This window comes from Acanthaster planci, linkage group LG11 (assembly GCF_054643075.1).
Source record: "Acanthaster planci isolate LZ-2023a linkage group LG11, COTS_SCS, whole genome shotgun sequence".
NCBI lineage: Eukaryota > Metazoa > Echinodermata > Asteroidea > Valvatida > Acanthasteridae > Acanthaster > Acanthaster planci.
Window position 1 is genome coordinate 17,042,773 of NC_141787.1, and position 11,622 is coordinate 17,054,394.

Consider the following 11,622-nt stretch of genomic DNA (forward strand, 5'->3'; position numbering starts at 1 on the left):
GGAAACATGACAGCCATCGTGCCTGGTTGTGTAAGCTTCCAACACGGTGCCGATGGTGACGTTTACTAATGGATGACCTGTCGTATGTGTAGACGTTCGTGAATGGCTTAAGAGATGGAATTTAAGATTAATGTGTTGGTGGTCTAGTCGCTCTGGAAATGAGAGATCCGAGGTGGCGTCAATTCGTCAAGAGCAGATTGGTCAGAACTCCAGTTTTATTTAATGATTATTACTTTTTAAAAAAATTAACCTCATGGCTAGTTCCGAAAGACTCGGCTAAAATCTCTTGCAAAGCAAGTACAGTAATGGAAGTAATGCAGCAAAATAGTTACATAACCCTTGTTTTGGTCAGAAGGATGGGACCCGCAGCAAACCTAAAACAATGATGTTTACGTGTACAAGTATGCTTTCCAATGGGGATCAATGAATTGTGTGTTCCAACTAAATGACACAGGCAAGCGCCCATCTACAAAGCGTGATGTCATTATGTTACAGGTCTGTTGGGAATGAGGGCGCACTTTATTCTAACGAGAACACGTCATACGCATACACATAAACTGTGGTCACACGTCACCCGTCACGGAGAGGTGGTGTACAAGTCTCACATAAGCACTCCATTTCAGAGGGCAATACGGTTTACGGTTGCAGACCAGTAAGTAAACTGCCTTAAAGCGACAACATCAAATACCTTTACTTAAAAAATCAGAAGAAAAACAATCGGTAGGTAATTTGAAGACGTTTGAAAGAACTTTGTAACTTCCTCCGAAGATGAACCACTAAAAGTATTCATGAAGTTCACTGCCATGATAAAAATGATGCCTAATTTCATTCCCACTAGGGCACTATTAGAACCTCGCTTCAGACAAAGTTTACAGAATGCAAGGTCGCAATGCTGTTCACAGCTTCCACCTTTCCTTTGTTTTACAATTCCTCAAACTGACGGGCTGCACAAAACCCCAAAAAGGTTACAAATCATGCTTTGGCCGGCGTTTGTACTTTTCGAGGCATGCAACATAAGAAATCGATCCCAAATTAGGTGGGTTTGCACATTCAAAGTCATCAGAGGGCGCCCCATGCAGTAAGAGGCGTACAAAAGTACAGGTATGTAATGTTACAATGATAATAGATCAGCGCTTTTGAGTGAAAATATCGGATATTGTTTTATTCTGCATGCACAACATGCTTTAACTTCTGATTTCACATTGCAGACGGCAAAGACACTTTTACTTTAAAGGTTTCAGAAAATGTATTAAGTCTATTAAATTTGAAGAAATAGCACCATTTCCTCCTGGAGGAGTTTTTTTGCGTTCGGCGACGGAATTATGTGAATGGTAACTTTTCAGATGCACTGATTACATGAAAAAAAAGTTCCGACGGCACAAATTGATATAGAGGGCGCTCTCACTCCCTAGAAGTCAGCAATGTCAGTCTCGTCATTTGTCAGTCACCATGAGAAGGGTAGACTGGTGGAAAGGAAAATTAAAATGATGGGTATCTTAAGATTATGTTCAGGGCAGTATGTTTAGGATCTCAATACTCCGTATGCCAAAGTCTCAAGAAAGTAAAATTATAAAATTTAAGAGCAGAGACTGAAGCGGGCAATCCAACGCCTATTTACTGCCGCATCTATTAACGTACAGTCGACTCTCATTATAAAGAACAGTTATAACAAAAAACTGATACAAAAGAACAATTTCTGAGAATCCCACTTTCTTGAATTCTTATGTTTTTCCTCTTATAACAAAATTCTGATTATAACAAAGTAATTTGTCTGGTCCTTGCAACTTTGTTATAACGAGAGTCGACTGTACTTATGGGCGCTAGGCTAGGTCTATTGTCTGCGCGTCTCCGCGTAGCAAAGACCAAGACCTAGCTCTAGACAACAAATTCGGATGAAACCCTTCGTGTCTACGACTATGAGTAGTACACGTCTGTTAATTCAGAGAACAATAGTTGTCCAATCTTAGCCTTCATGATGAACCCACCTCACTCTCTGTGCAAAATGTGGAAGAAATCCTCCTTCAGAAATTCCACTGAGACTGCCCAACTTCGTTGGTAAAATTCTAAAGAACTTTTCTTTCTCTTTCACAAATTCTGTTCATGTTTTCTCCAGCCACAGGATGGTTAAACTTGGCGTGATTTCGTTGTCACATAACGTTCGAGAACATGTCAAGTTCTCCATCCTTTCACATTCATCAAATTAGTGTCTCTTTAGATGAGACAGAAACCAATACTTGCTCCGCCATTTTCTCTTGCCTGTTTGTTAGCTGGTCCACCCTGACGAAGGAATTTGGCAAACAGAACAATGTCATAAAAGACAAATACCCGAATATGAGAAATATATTAAATCAACTGAGAAGCTGGAACGTGAACCTGTTCGTTCATCACTCTGAAATCATTTTGATCAGAACTGACTTTGAACTTCTACATTACTATAAAGCAGTTGCTAGTAATAAGTTAACCATAGTTAAGGCTTTAAGAGAAAGTGGGTTCCCCAGAACATCCAGTCCCCTCGGTAGCTACCAGATGTAAAAAAAAAAAATCCTGGCATGATTCATTCTCTTATGATTGAAATAAATGACAATATTTCTTTGTTTGGCTCCTCACATGTTCCGACACGTGCCGTTTGAGGCAGTCAACCATGGCAACGCAACTGAAATTATCACTGTTCTGTGCCTGGCCCCTCGACAACTACTGACGATTAGCTCATGAGTTCTTACTTTTCTATTTTGTGACTTTTTCGAATAATTACTTAACACATGTACTAGTTTATCATTTACATTTACTAGTTTCCAACGCAACTTAAAACTCAGTTTCTTCGACGTCAGAATAATGCCACTGAGTACAGTTGCAAATTCACGCGGAAAAGGTTCTTGATCTGTTGTACATAAATTCCAGCTACAAATTGGATTGAGACGAGTCACTTCATAATCAACGATATTTTAGGATGATTCTTACCAGCTTGTCGCATTTCTTGAGACGGCAATCACTGTCCTCGATCTTTATAGAAAGTTTGTCCGTGTAAAAAGACTGATTACGTGAAATCGTCACAGTGTGATGGAATTATAAGCGACGGGGGTATTCAAAATATTTCAAAAGCTCGACAAGAAAGCTGTCCAGTGCAGATCCTTGAATTAAGATAAAGACCGAAAATAATCAGAACGAGAGACCTTCACAACAATGACTGATTACTAAAATCAACATCTTTTGTCAAAAGGGTCAAACGCTGGTGTATATTAACAAAGGTGTCTAAATACAACATTATGGGGAAGGATGTTAAAGATACATTAATCTGTGTAGCTTCCGTCATAGTCTTATTTACGAGCCTGCAGCCTTTAGGCTGCCGTTTTTCTAACAAAACCAAGGTGATGGTGTAGGACCGGAGAACCTTCAGAATAACTTGTTATATTTTTCCGGACAACTTAGACCACAACTGCTGTGATGTCACTCGGTATCAGTTCATTGGCATTTCTGTTCGAATTTGCTTATGGAAACAAATTTCCGAGAACGGGTCACTTGTGGAATTTAATGCCTATAAAAACCAGTATCAAATGAAAAGAAAAGATTACTTTAGGACAGCAAATTATACAAACATTTAAGCCGTTTCTATGCACAAATCTTTGTAACACGGAGGTCTTCTGTGACATAACAGTTTTGCTCATGAATATGGAAAATGGCATATATTAGCATAAAAACCAATGACACACTATTGTACATCACCTTTGAAAATTGAAAATTCAAGAGAAACTGAACCTAAATGGTGTATTTTCGAGGGTTGTGCTAAAAAAGTCCATATTATGATATTGCTCATCCCCAGCCGTTCTTCACGACTCACATCAAGTGACATAATATATCCATAGCACATCAATTGCGAGAAATGTGTATCCATTTCCCAGTCATACGCCAAGCCAAATTATGATTATATTCCCCGCTAGTTTAAGCAAAGCACATTCACTCAGGGCATTTTGTTGTTGGGTTATGTTCGACAAAGTATGATATCATCCATGTATTGTTGACCAAACAATAAAGCCACTCGAGTTATGAAACCTGCCATTTCCTGGGTACGGGAACCTCTTTCATTCACAGTTTATACGAACACAATCTTCTGTGACTCACAGAGTTATATTTAAAACCCAAACAATTAATTTCACGTTCCTTATTGTTTGCATGTTACAGGCACGCACTTTTAAATTGAAAATCCCCTATTGCACTTTGAAAAACAATTGGTTCAATGTAAATTCATGAAACTGAAGCTGAAGTTCCACAGGGTTGCCCAAACGGAGTTGGTGTTATAATATTACATTGCTCCAAATGAACAAAGCTTCAGTAAAGGTCTCAGCATTATATCATGGTTCAAATATTTCATCGTTCATCGTTTCTTTGTTATTGTGGAATTTCATTCAAATGGAAATGTGGAATACGAGGTCAGTTTCTCCACCGCTTCAGACCCAAGTCAGCTTGCGGTCATTTCTAGCACAAGGGTTAGTGTAGCTTTACAACGAAACAACAAAGGCCTTTAAAACTGGAATTTTCCTTTATCACTTTTAGCAAGTCAACGAAAATGTCGATGAAAATCAACAAATAAGTGCAATTTTAATGGCCTGTGGTATTTAGAAGGTCATCGTTAGAATTGTCACTGTTATCAGTCATTTTGAGGTATTTCCCTCACAGGTCAAAGTATGTATCCCGAGACCATGACCCATTAAAGTACATTGCTGGTAACTTTATAACTTATAACTAAATTTTATAAAAGTCACCAAAAAGCCTCAACAGAAGAAGAAATGAATTTCAAACGCCGCTATTCTCAGCTTTATCATCATTATTATTATTATTTGATTATTATATTGTTCACCACAATAACATAAACAGCATGTGAATTTCACGGAACCTACTGACCCTAAATAAAAGAGATGTATACATCTAAGCAGAGCTAACACATACAGGGTCATTGTAAACGAAAAATCTACAGCGGTCACTGCATACATGTATATTCTTGGGCTGAGGCCTAAGTACTTAGAATAGCTGGAAATTACAAGCTAATGGGAAATGGCTTGAGCCGCTAAGTAGTGGCTAGCATAGGCGCACAGGTTACGTGTAGTCGTAGCCAAACAATTCTGACACAGCCTTTATATACACACGGGATGCATGTTTTTAAATGCAACCGTATAACACAAGACTAATGAATTGCAGCACGAAACATTTTGTAACTGGAAAGTAAATACCCTGTAAATTTGAAAGTTAACAATTCTCTTTTTTCACACACCCAGTGCACGAAGCTTACCATGACAGGAAATATAATAACTTGTCCATGCATGATGACCATGTGTGTGAACGTTTAGCTGACGGCTGTGATGACGTGTGTAAAACTACCAACTGATTGCGTAGAAAGGCAGTGTTTATTTACTTATAATATTACGGATCAATTGTTAGCATTGGAACCAGTACATTAGATGTGGAACCAACACCCAACCGGCCGAAGTCTAGCTTGATTTTGTCTTTATGTCTGCGTAATGACGCAGTCAGGAGTTTACATGGGCCAGTCAGTGTCAGTGTCTTGTCGCGTGGGAATCCAAACCACACCTTCAGCTTCTGAAAAGTCCCAGGAAAAACGTGTACTATGGCTGACCAGTTTGAAGAAAAATTGAAACCTCTTAAACTGTTCAAATAAATAATAAAACTTCAGTTTGGGAAGATGCAATATACTCAAACCTAGCACACTAGGCGTACTGTCATAACCGACAGGGAAGCGTCATATTGAACAGAACAGGTACATGAGAGATGATCCGCACACTTTGATGCTCTTTAGATCCGCATCTTCAGCAAGTTTATATAGTGTCATGAAGATGCCCTCTCTGAAATGTCAAGCAAAACGTGGGTGATACATTTTTCTCGCGACAGCCTATTGATATGAGACTTGTCATAATGATTTTGACTAAGTATGACATGCAAAACTAGATGCTTTCCGTTTTACTTTCTTATCCGGCAAAAGCTAAGAAACACAATGTCTTGAAATCCTAAATATCTTATCCCTGAATCATTTGTTCATAACTTGTTTAGAATGACACGGAGAAATGTTCCAATTCCATTTGACCTATGTACTTTTCTTGAAGTGAAACTTCATTACATCATTTTTCAGATGAAGAAAAGAGTATTGATGTTTCACATTATGCGTTTTCTGAATGTCGCTATTTTTAACCTCGTAGAGATTGATGTGCATGTACTAAAATAAACGGGGACTGCCACTATTGTGAATTCACCCAACGATAGACGTACATGTACTTTCTAAGGGATATTGCTACGAGTTCTTGGTACATATGTTGCACAATATAGACATTCATTGTGTACTCCAGAGAGAAGGCTGCCAGTTCGCTAAGTGCCACAATGTATCTTACAAATGCAATGGACCTGAAAATTCTACAAACATTCACCGCACGACAGCGCGCCATTCACGGCAAATGCCCATATAAGGCAAGCTTGAAATTTACAGTCAGGTCTATTGATGATCTCATCCTAGGGATCTCCCCTATACAAACCGGACAGGTACTATGGAATAGTGTTCAAGCAGCCTGGTTTTCGTAACCTATTACATCAACTAAAATGACAAAGGCTGGGTGCAAACTTGTGAGAGAGTTTTGCGTCTCGTAGCAATAGGAAACTCGTTCTCTTGTATTTGTATTGCTTCCAATTCCATGAAATTTTAATATCACTCTCCTGATCGCGAATTTAAAAACCTGACATCCTGCTTTCTCAGCAACTCAGAATACCAATTCCAACCCTATTTTAGTCTGAGGTAACCAGTTCTTTCTGTTAAGGGGAAAATCGGGTTTCGATCCAAGTTGAAAGCCTGTTAATTTACACGTTTCTTTATTGTTTAAATTCAAGTTTATCAAAGGTTGATCTCTTTAAGGTACATGAAATACTATGAATACTCTTTAGTATTAAGTAAATCACGGTTTTAATCAAAACGTAACAAATAATAAAATGTTTATTTACCTGACCATAGCTGTTGTTTTCATGACTTTACAGACGGACGTCGCCGGCAGCCTAATCAATTTTGGACAGCTATTCCAGTGCTGAGCAAACCTTGTATCGTACGGTGGCGCAACCACGGGTCCCGGCCTCCCCCCCTCCCCTTGAAAAAAGTGGAGGAATGGATATTGAGCAAGGTTAACAAAAAACTTGCCCCCAAAAACCACACCACTGAAAGCTGGTGTCCCCCATAAGATGCTGGTACCCCTTTGTGCCCCCCACCAGTAAAATTCTAGCTACGCCACTGGTATCGTACCGATCAAGGGTGCACATCGTCCCTGGGGCTGGCAACCTGATTTTCTTGAGACCAGGTCAACATGGACGCCGTGTTTTGTTATTCAAAAGAGCCGAACTACCAAGTCTGCAAGTAACAGTTTATTTGTGGAAGAGTGACAAAGAAATTTTCAAGGACAAAAAACCTTGGGTAAGCTAGATATATGGGATTCGGGCATACGGATGTTACGTTGGAAAATGAAAGGGGTATTGTTTCATTGTTTAGTAGATCCGGGACATCAGGTAAATCTTAAAAATTTTGCACTTGAGATTAATTCAAGTGAGGATTTCTGGCCAGCTCATTAGCATTAAAAGTGCCCCCCGTATCTTTTGAAAAACAAAAGAGATTGTTTGGCCCCCAAAATGGTGAGATTGTGTAAATCGTTGCCGGGATCAACTCCCTGGGTCTTTGAGCTTTCATATGAGAGCAGAAGGGCTAAAAACTACGGTTGAAAAATGGTCCTAAGTGCCCGAGAAAGTTGAGGGTTGCAACTTAAAAAATGGCTGCAATCAGACTTTGGAAAATTCACTTTTTGGGGGGTGATTTTGTTTTGTGGAAATAATTAAAATGTAATTGGTTACGCCACACAAAATTGAACAGAAATTGAAAGATAAGTGACCAGACAAGAATTTGATTTGTGTTTCAGAAATCTCAGGGATGTTGGCGTGCATGTTATTGGGCCGTGAACAGCGCTGATTTTACACTTTTCAATGGGGGCCTGAATTAGTGGACTGTACCCTTAAATATTGTGAAGTCATACGCTCTCTTTTAAGTTTATCAGAATTTGTTATTAGTCATAATCTTTTAGAGTCATTTTTTTTATTAAAAGTCTTGTTTTTTTATGTATGTATATGTACCTCCTCAAGTTTGGATCAACAGGTTTTAGAGTCAGTGTTAGATTATACTTTTGTCAATCCTGGCCAACTTGGATGGGTTTGTTTTTGTTTAGTTTGTTTACTCATTTATGCTTTTGGTTGTATTTTGGAATTGTATGTTGTTTGTATCCTGTCGATGGCCGAATAAATAATAATGATAATTAAGCAAGTTATAAAGTCTGTTTTGTTGGCGGCCGATTAGGAGAAATAAAATACTCCCATTTGCCTTTCTAGTTTTGCACACAGGCCTATGGTGAGTCATATGAATGAACAAAACTGTATGTTCGAAATAAATGGGGAAACTCTAAGAATGGAAGGCATAATTATCTTCCAAAAAAAGAAAAGAAAACTCTTTAGCTTTGTAATGTAAATCCATAAACGGCTGTATGAACTAATATCAGTTACACAAATTGACCTCTTGACTGTACAAGAATATAAAATGCACCCAAATACTTCAAGATCTATGTCATTTTATGATTTTATTTCGCTACTGTCATCGAGCTTAACACAAAACACTTCACCGCAAAACACTGGCCCTCGTTCAGTCATTTTGTATCTCGACCGACCGAAAGAAAATCCTCTAAACTTCTGACAAGCGAACAAGACAAAGTTGTGACTAAAATTAGAACTGTAGATTGTGAAAAGATTAACAAATAACAGTGGCGATGCCTTTTATAATAAACTACTAAAATGCTGATCAGAAAAAAGGTCAATTCTGTTAGTTGGTATAAAAGACAACAACACATTCATAGTTGTTCAGATTTGAGCAATGGAATTTCGGAAGAATAAAAAAACCACAATGGCTACTAATAAAAGCTCTTCTAGCACCCTCTCACGTATAACATAAAAACGGACTGTCTTTTCCATTGGTCAGGATTTCATTTTCGTAAATTCGTACTTAGTACTTTCGCCATAATTTCACCAATACTTTGTAGCACCGATTATCAAATACGGTATCGTCCTGGCAACCACGAAAAATAACAAATCACAAAACTACACAGTAGTCACGGCAAATGAGCAGCATCAATGGCCTCTTCCACAAATTTCCGGGGGAGGTTAAAAATTCGGTTTGTTGGGCTTGGATAAGCTGCCACAAAATGGAAAAACAGCATTAAACAGCAGCAATATAACAATAGTCTTCGGCGCATTGTACGCGTTCCTTGAACAACGTGAAGTGTAGAACGGCACTTACATTGCACAAGATAGGGCCTCCACATTGTACAGTGAAGTGAGTCGGTGCTTGAAGCAACAAATACTACCCTAACAAACATTGTCTACATAAGTACTACTGGGTTTGGGATCTAATCAACTGTTGAACATTCTTCTTCTAAAATGACAAAGGAAAAAGCCTGATTTTTTTTAAGCCTGGCTTGAATTGCCGACAGTTTATGATTTATATCACGAATAATGAACTCGTTTATGTTTCACGTAATATATCACCTTCCATGCAGACTTCCAGATCTAATTCCGATGAAATAACGAATCTAAGATGACACATTTATATTATAATGTTAACACTTCTACACGTCATAAGTCTTGGAGTGTCCTCCGCACATTCCTGCAAGTCACGACACACATCTCTAATCGAAGACTTGAACATTCTCAATACAAATTTGTTTTTCAAATGCGGCGGGTAGTCAGGCTCCTTTCTCCTCACAATGGAAGAGTACACATGACATCAATGGGTCAATGACGTGTAGTCTTTTGAGTGTGCCTCCCCAATCGTCCCCTAGGGGAGAGAAATGGACGCTTGTACTTTTCAAAGAGGTACACCAAGAGGGTAACACTGAAGGACACACCCATGTGACTGTGGTCTCCATTAAGGAACAGTTTCGTCTGAATTGAGTCATCCCTTGTAAATAATGCTGTCACCAACATAAAATCCTACCAGCTTCAACTGTACAGAAAGGAAGTCCACGACGAGAAATAAATGCATGAGTGTTCAAGTTGGGGAATTTTGCTTGCTCACGACCACAAACCCGGAGATTCTGTAGAAGAAAATCGACCAAACTGGTGAATTTACTGGAAAAAGGTGCGGGTTTTCTGGGTTCCAATCGTTACAATAGAGTATAGAAGCCGTGACGTGGTTTTTCACGGGGGGGGGGTTACATTAATTTTTAATAACCACGGAAGTCCAGCAAGATTTTTTTATGATTTACGCTGAACCTCCAGGATTTGAGTCGCTAAATGGCTTGGTTTCTCACAGTGACAAAATCGTCGTATGGATGAATTAGTTTCTCTGAAAATATCTGATATTCGGTTAACCCACGAAGTTCACACAACCCAGGTTCTGGAGATCATAAAAAAATAATCTGATGATTACGATGGAAATTATATTTAGTCCCAAAACAGTACCAGTGGGGAATAGACCGATGTCGGATATTGCTGGAAATGCTTCAAAAGCTTTGGCCTTGTGGTCAAGTTGATTGTGTTTTGATTTTACTTTGTAGTGTGAGGATATCGCACGCAACTTTGATTGGAATTTGAACATCATTTCACAATTTCAGTACAAAGTATCGCCACATCCTTTTTAATCCATCCACACTGATCAGTTTGCACCCACTAGGCGAGATTCGATGGGTCATAACTGTCAACAGGTCGCATTATAAGGGTTATGCATAGATACAAACCACAGTGAAGTAGTCTCAAGTACAATAGAAGTGGTCATTATCCAAGAATGTCTGCCCACTGGGCTGTGGTTACTGGACTTCAAATAATAATACCTTCAACAAGGACTTACTTATAGCTAGCTAATTTGCTTTGTACAAAATCTGGCCTCTCACAGATCCAATGAAATAATGTTCAAACTTCACAAAAATTGATTTAATGAATGTGGAGCCTTTGTGTTTAAATTCATGACATAAACAAACTGATTTTTTTTAAATAAATGTACATATACAAGCATCATGGAATCCCGAGAGGTGAAGTTTGGTTCGTTCAAGTTATTCGTCATTTCGAACAATACACATCGGTCATCTTCCGGAGACCAACGACCCGGTAAACCAGTTCCAGAGAATGTAACCATAACTGTGAACGGTCGGTGTTTGTCCATAGAATTTAAAAAGCATTCCAGTTCTGAGTAATAGATTTCCTAAGATTCATCCTTTTAATATCAATTTTCTGCCAAAGCTATGTGTTGACACCTTTCAGATCTTTTGGGTGACAAGTTGGCGGAACAGGGATTCAAAAAAGCCTTTGAAAAGTTTGAGCAAAACAAAGGTGCATAATCGTTGAACCACGACCACCCGCAGCCCCAACCGCCCACAACCCGTCCACAAAATGGACGAGTCTTTCTCTGCATTCCCACATATGATTCTGTAGTCTCCTCTATGACGAGGTGTACCTATTGTTAAACTAAACTGGTACACGTTATTGTTATGCAAACTCCCACGGTTTGAGGAAATCCCTTTAAGAAACCTCCGTGACTGTCCCTACGGCAAACAG

The 11,622-nt window shown here is 38.9% G+C and overlaps 1 protein-coding gene across 1 annotated transcript in view; it reads right to left on the reverse strand.

Annotated features, from left to right (window-relative positions):
- LOC110976295 (uncharacterized) overlaps window positions 1-7,126 on the reverse strand; it is an 83,336-nt gene extending 76,210 nt beyond the window's left edge. The window contains exon 1 of the mRNA XM_087143565.1: window positions 6,994-7,126. The gene's annotated coding sequence lies outside the window, so the exon portion shown is untranslated. The remainder of the gene's footprint in view (window positions 1-6,993) is intronic.
- Between the last annotated feature and the right edge of the window lie 4,496 nt (window positions 7,127-11,622).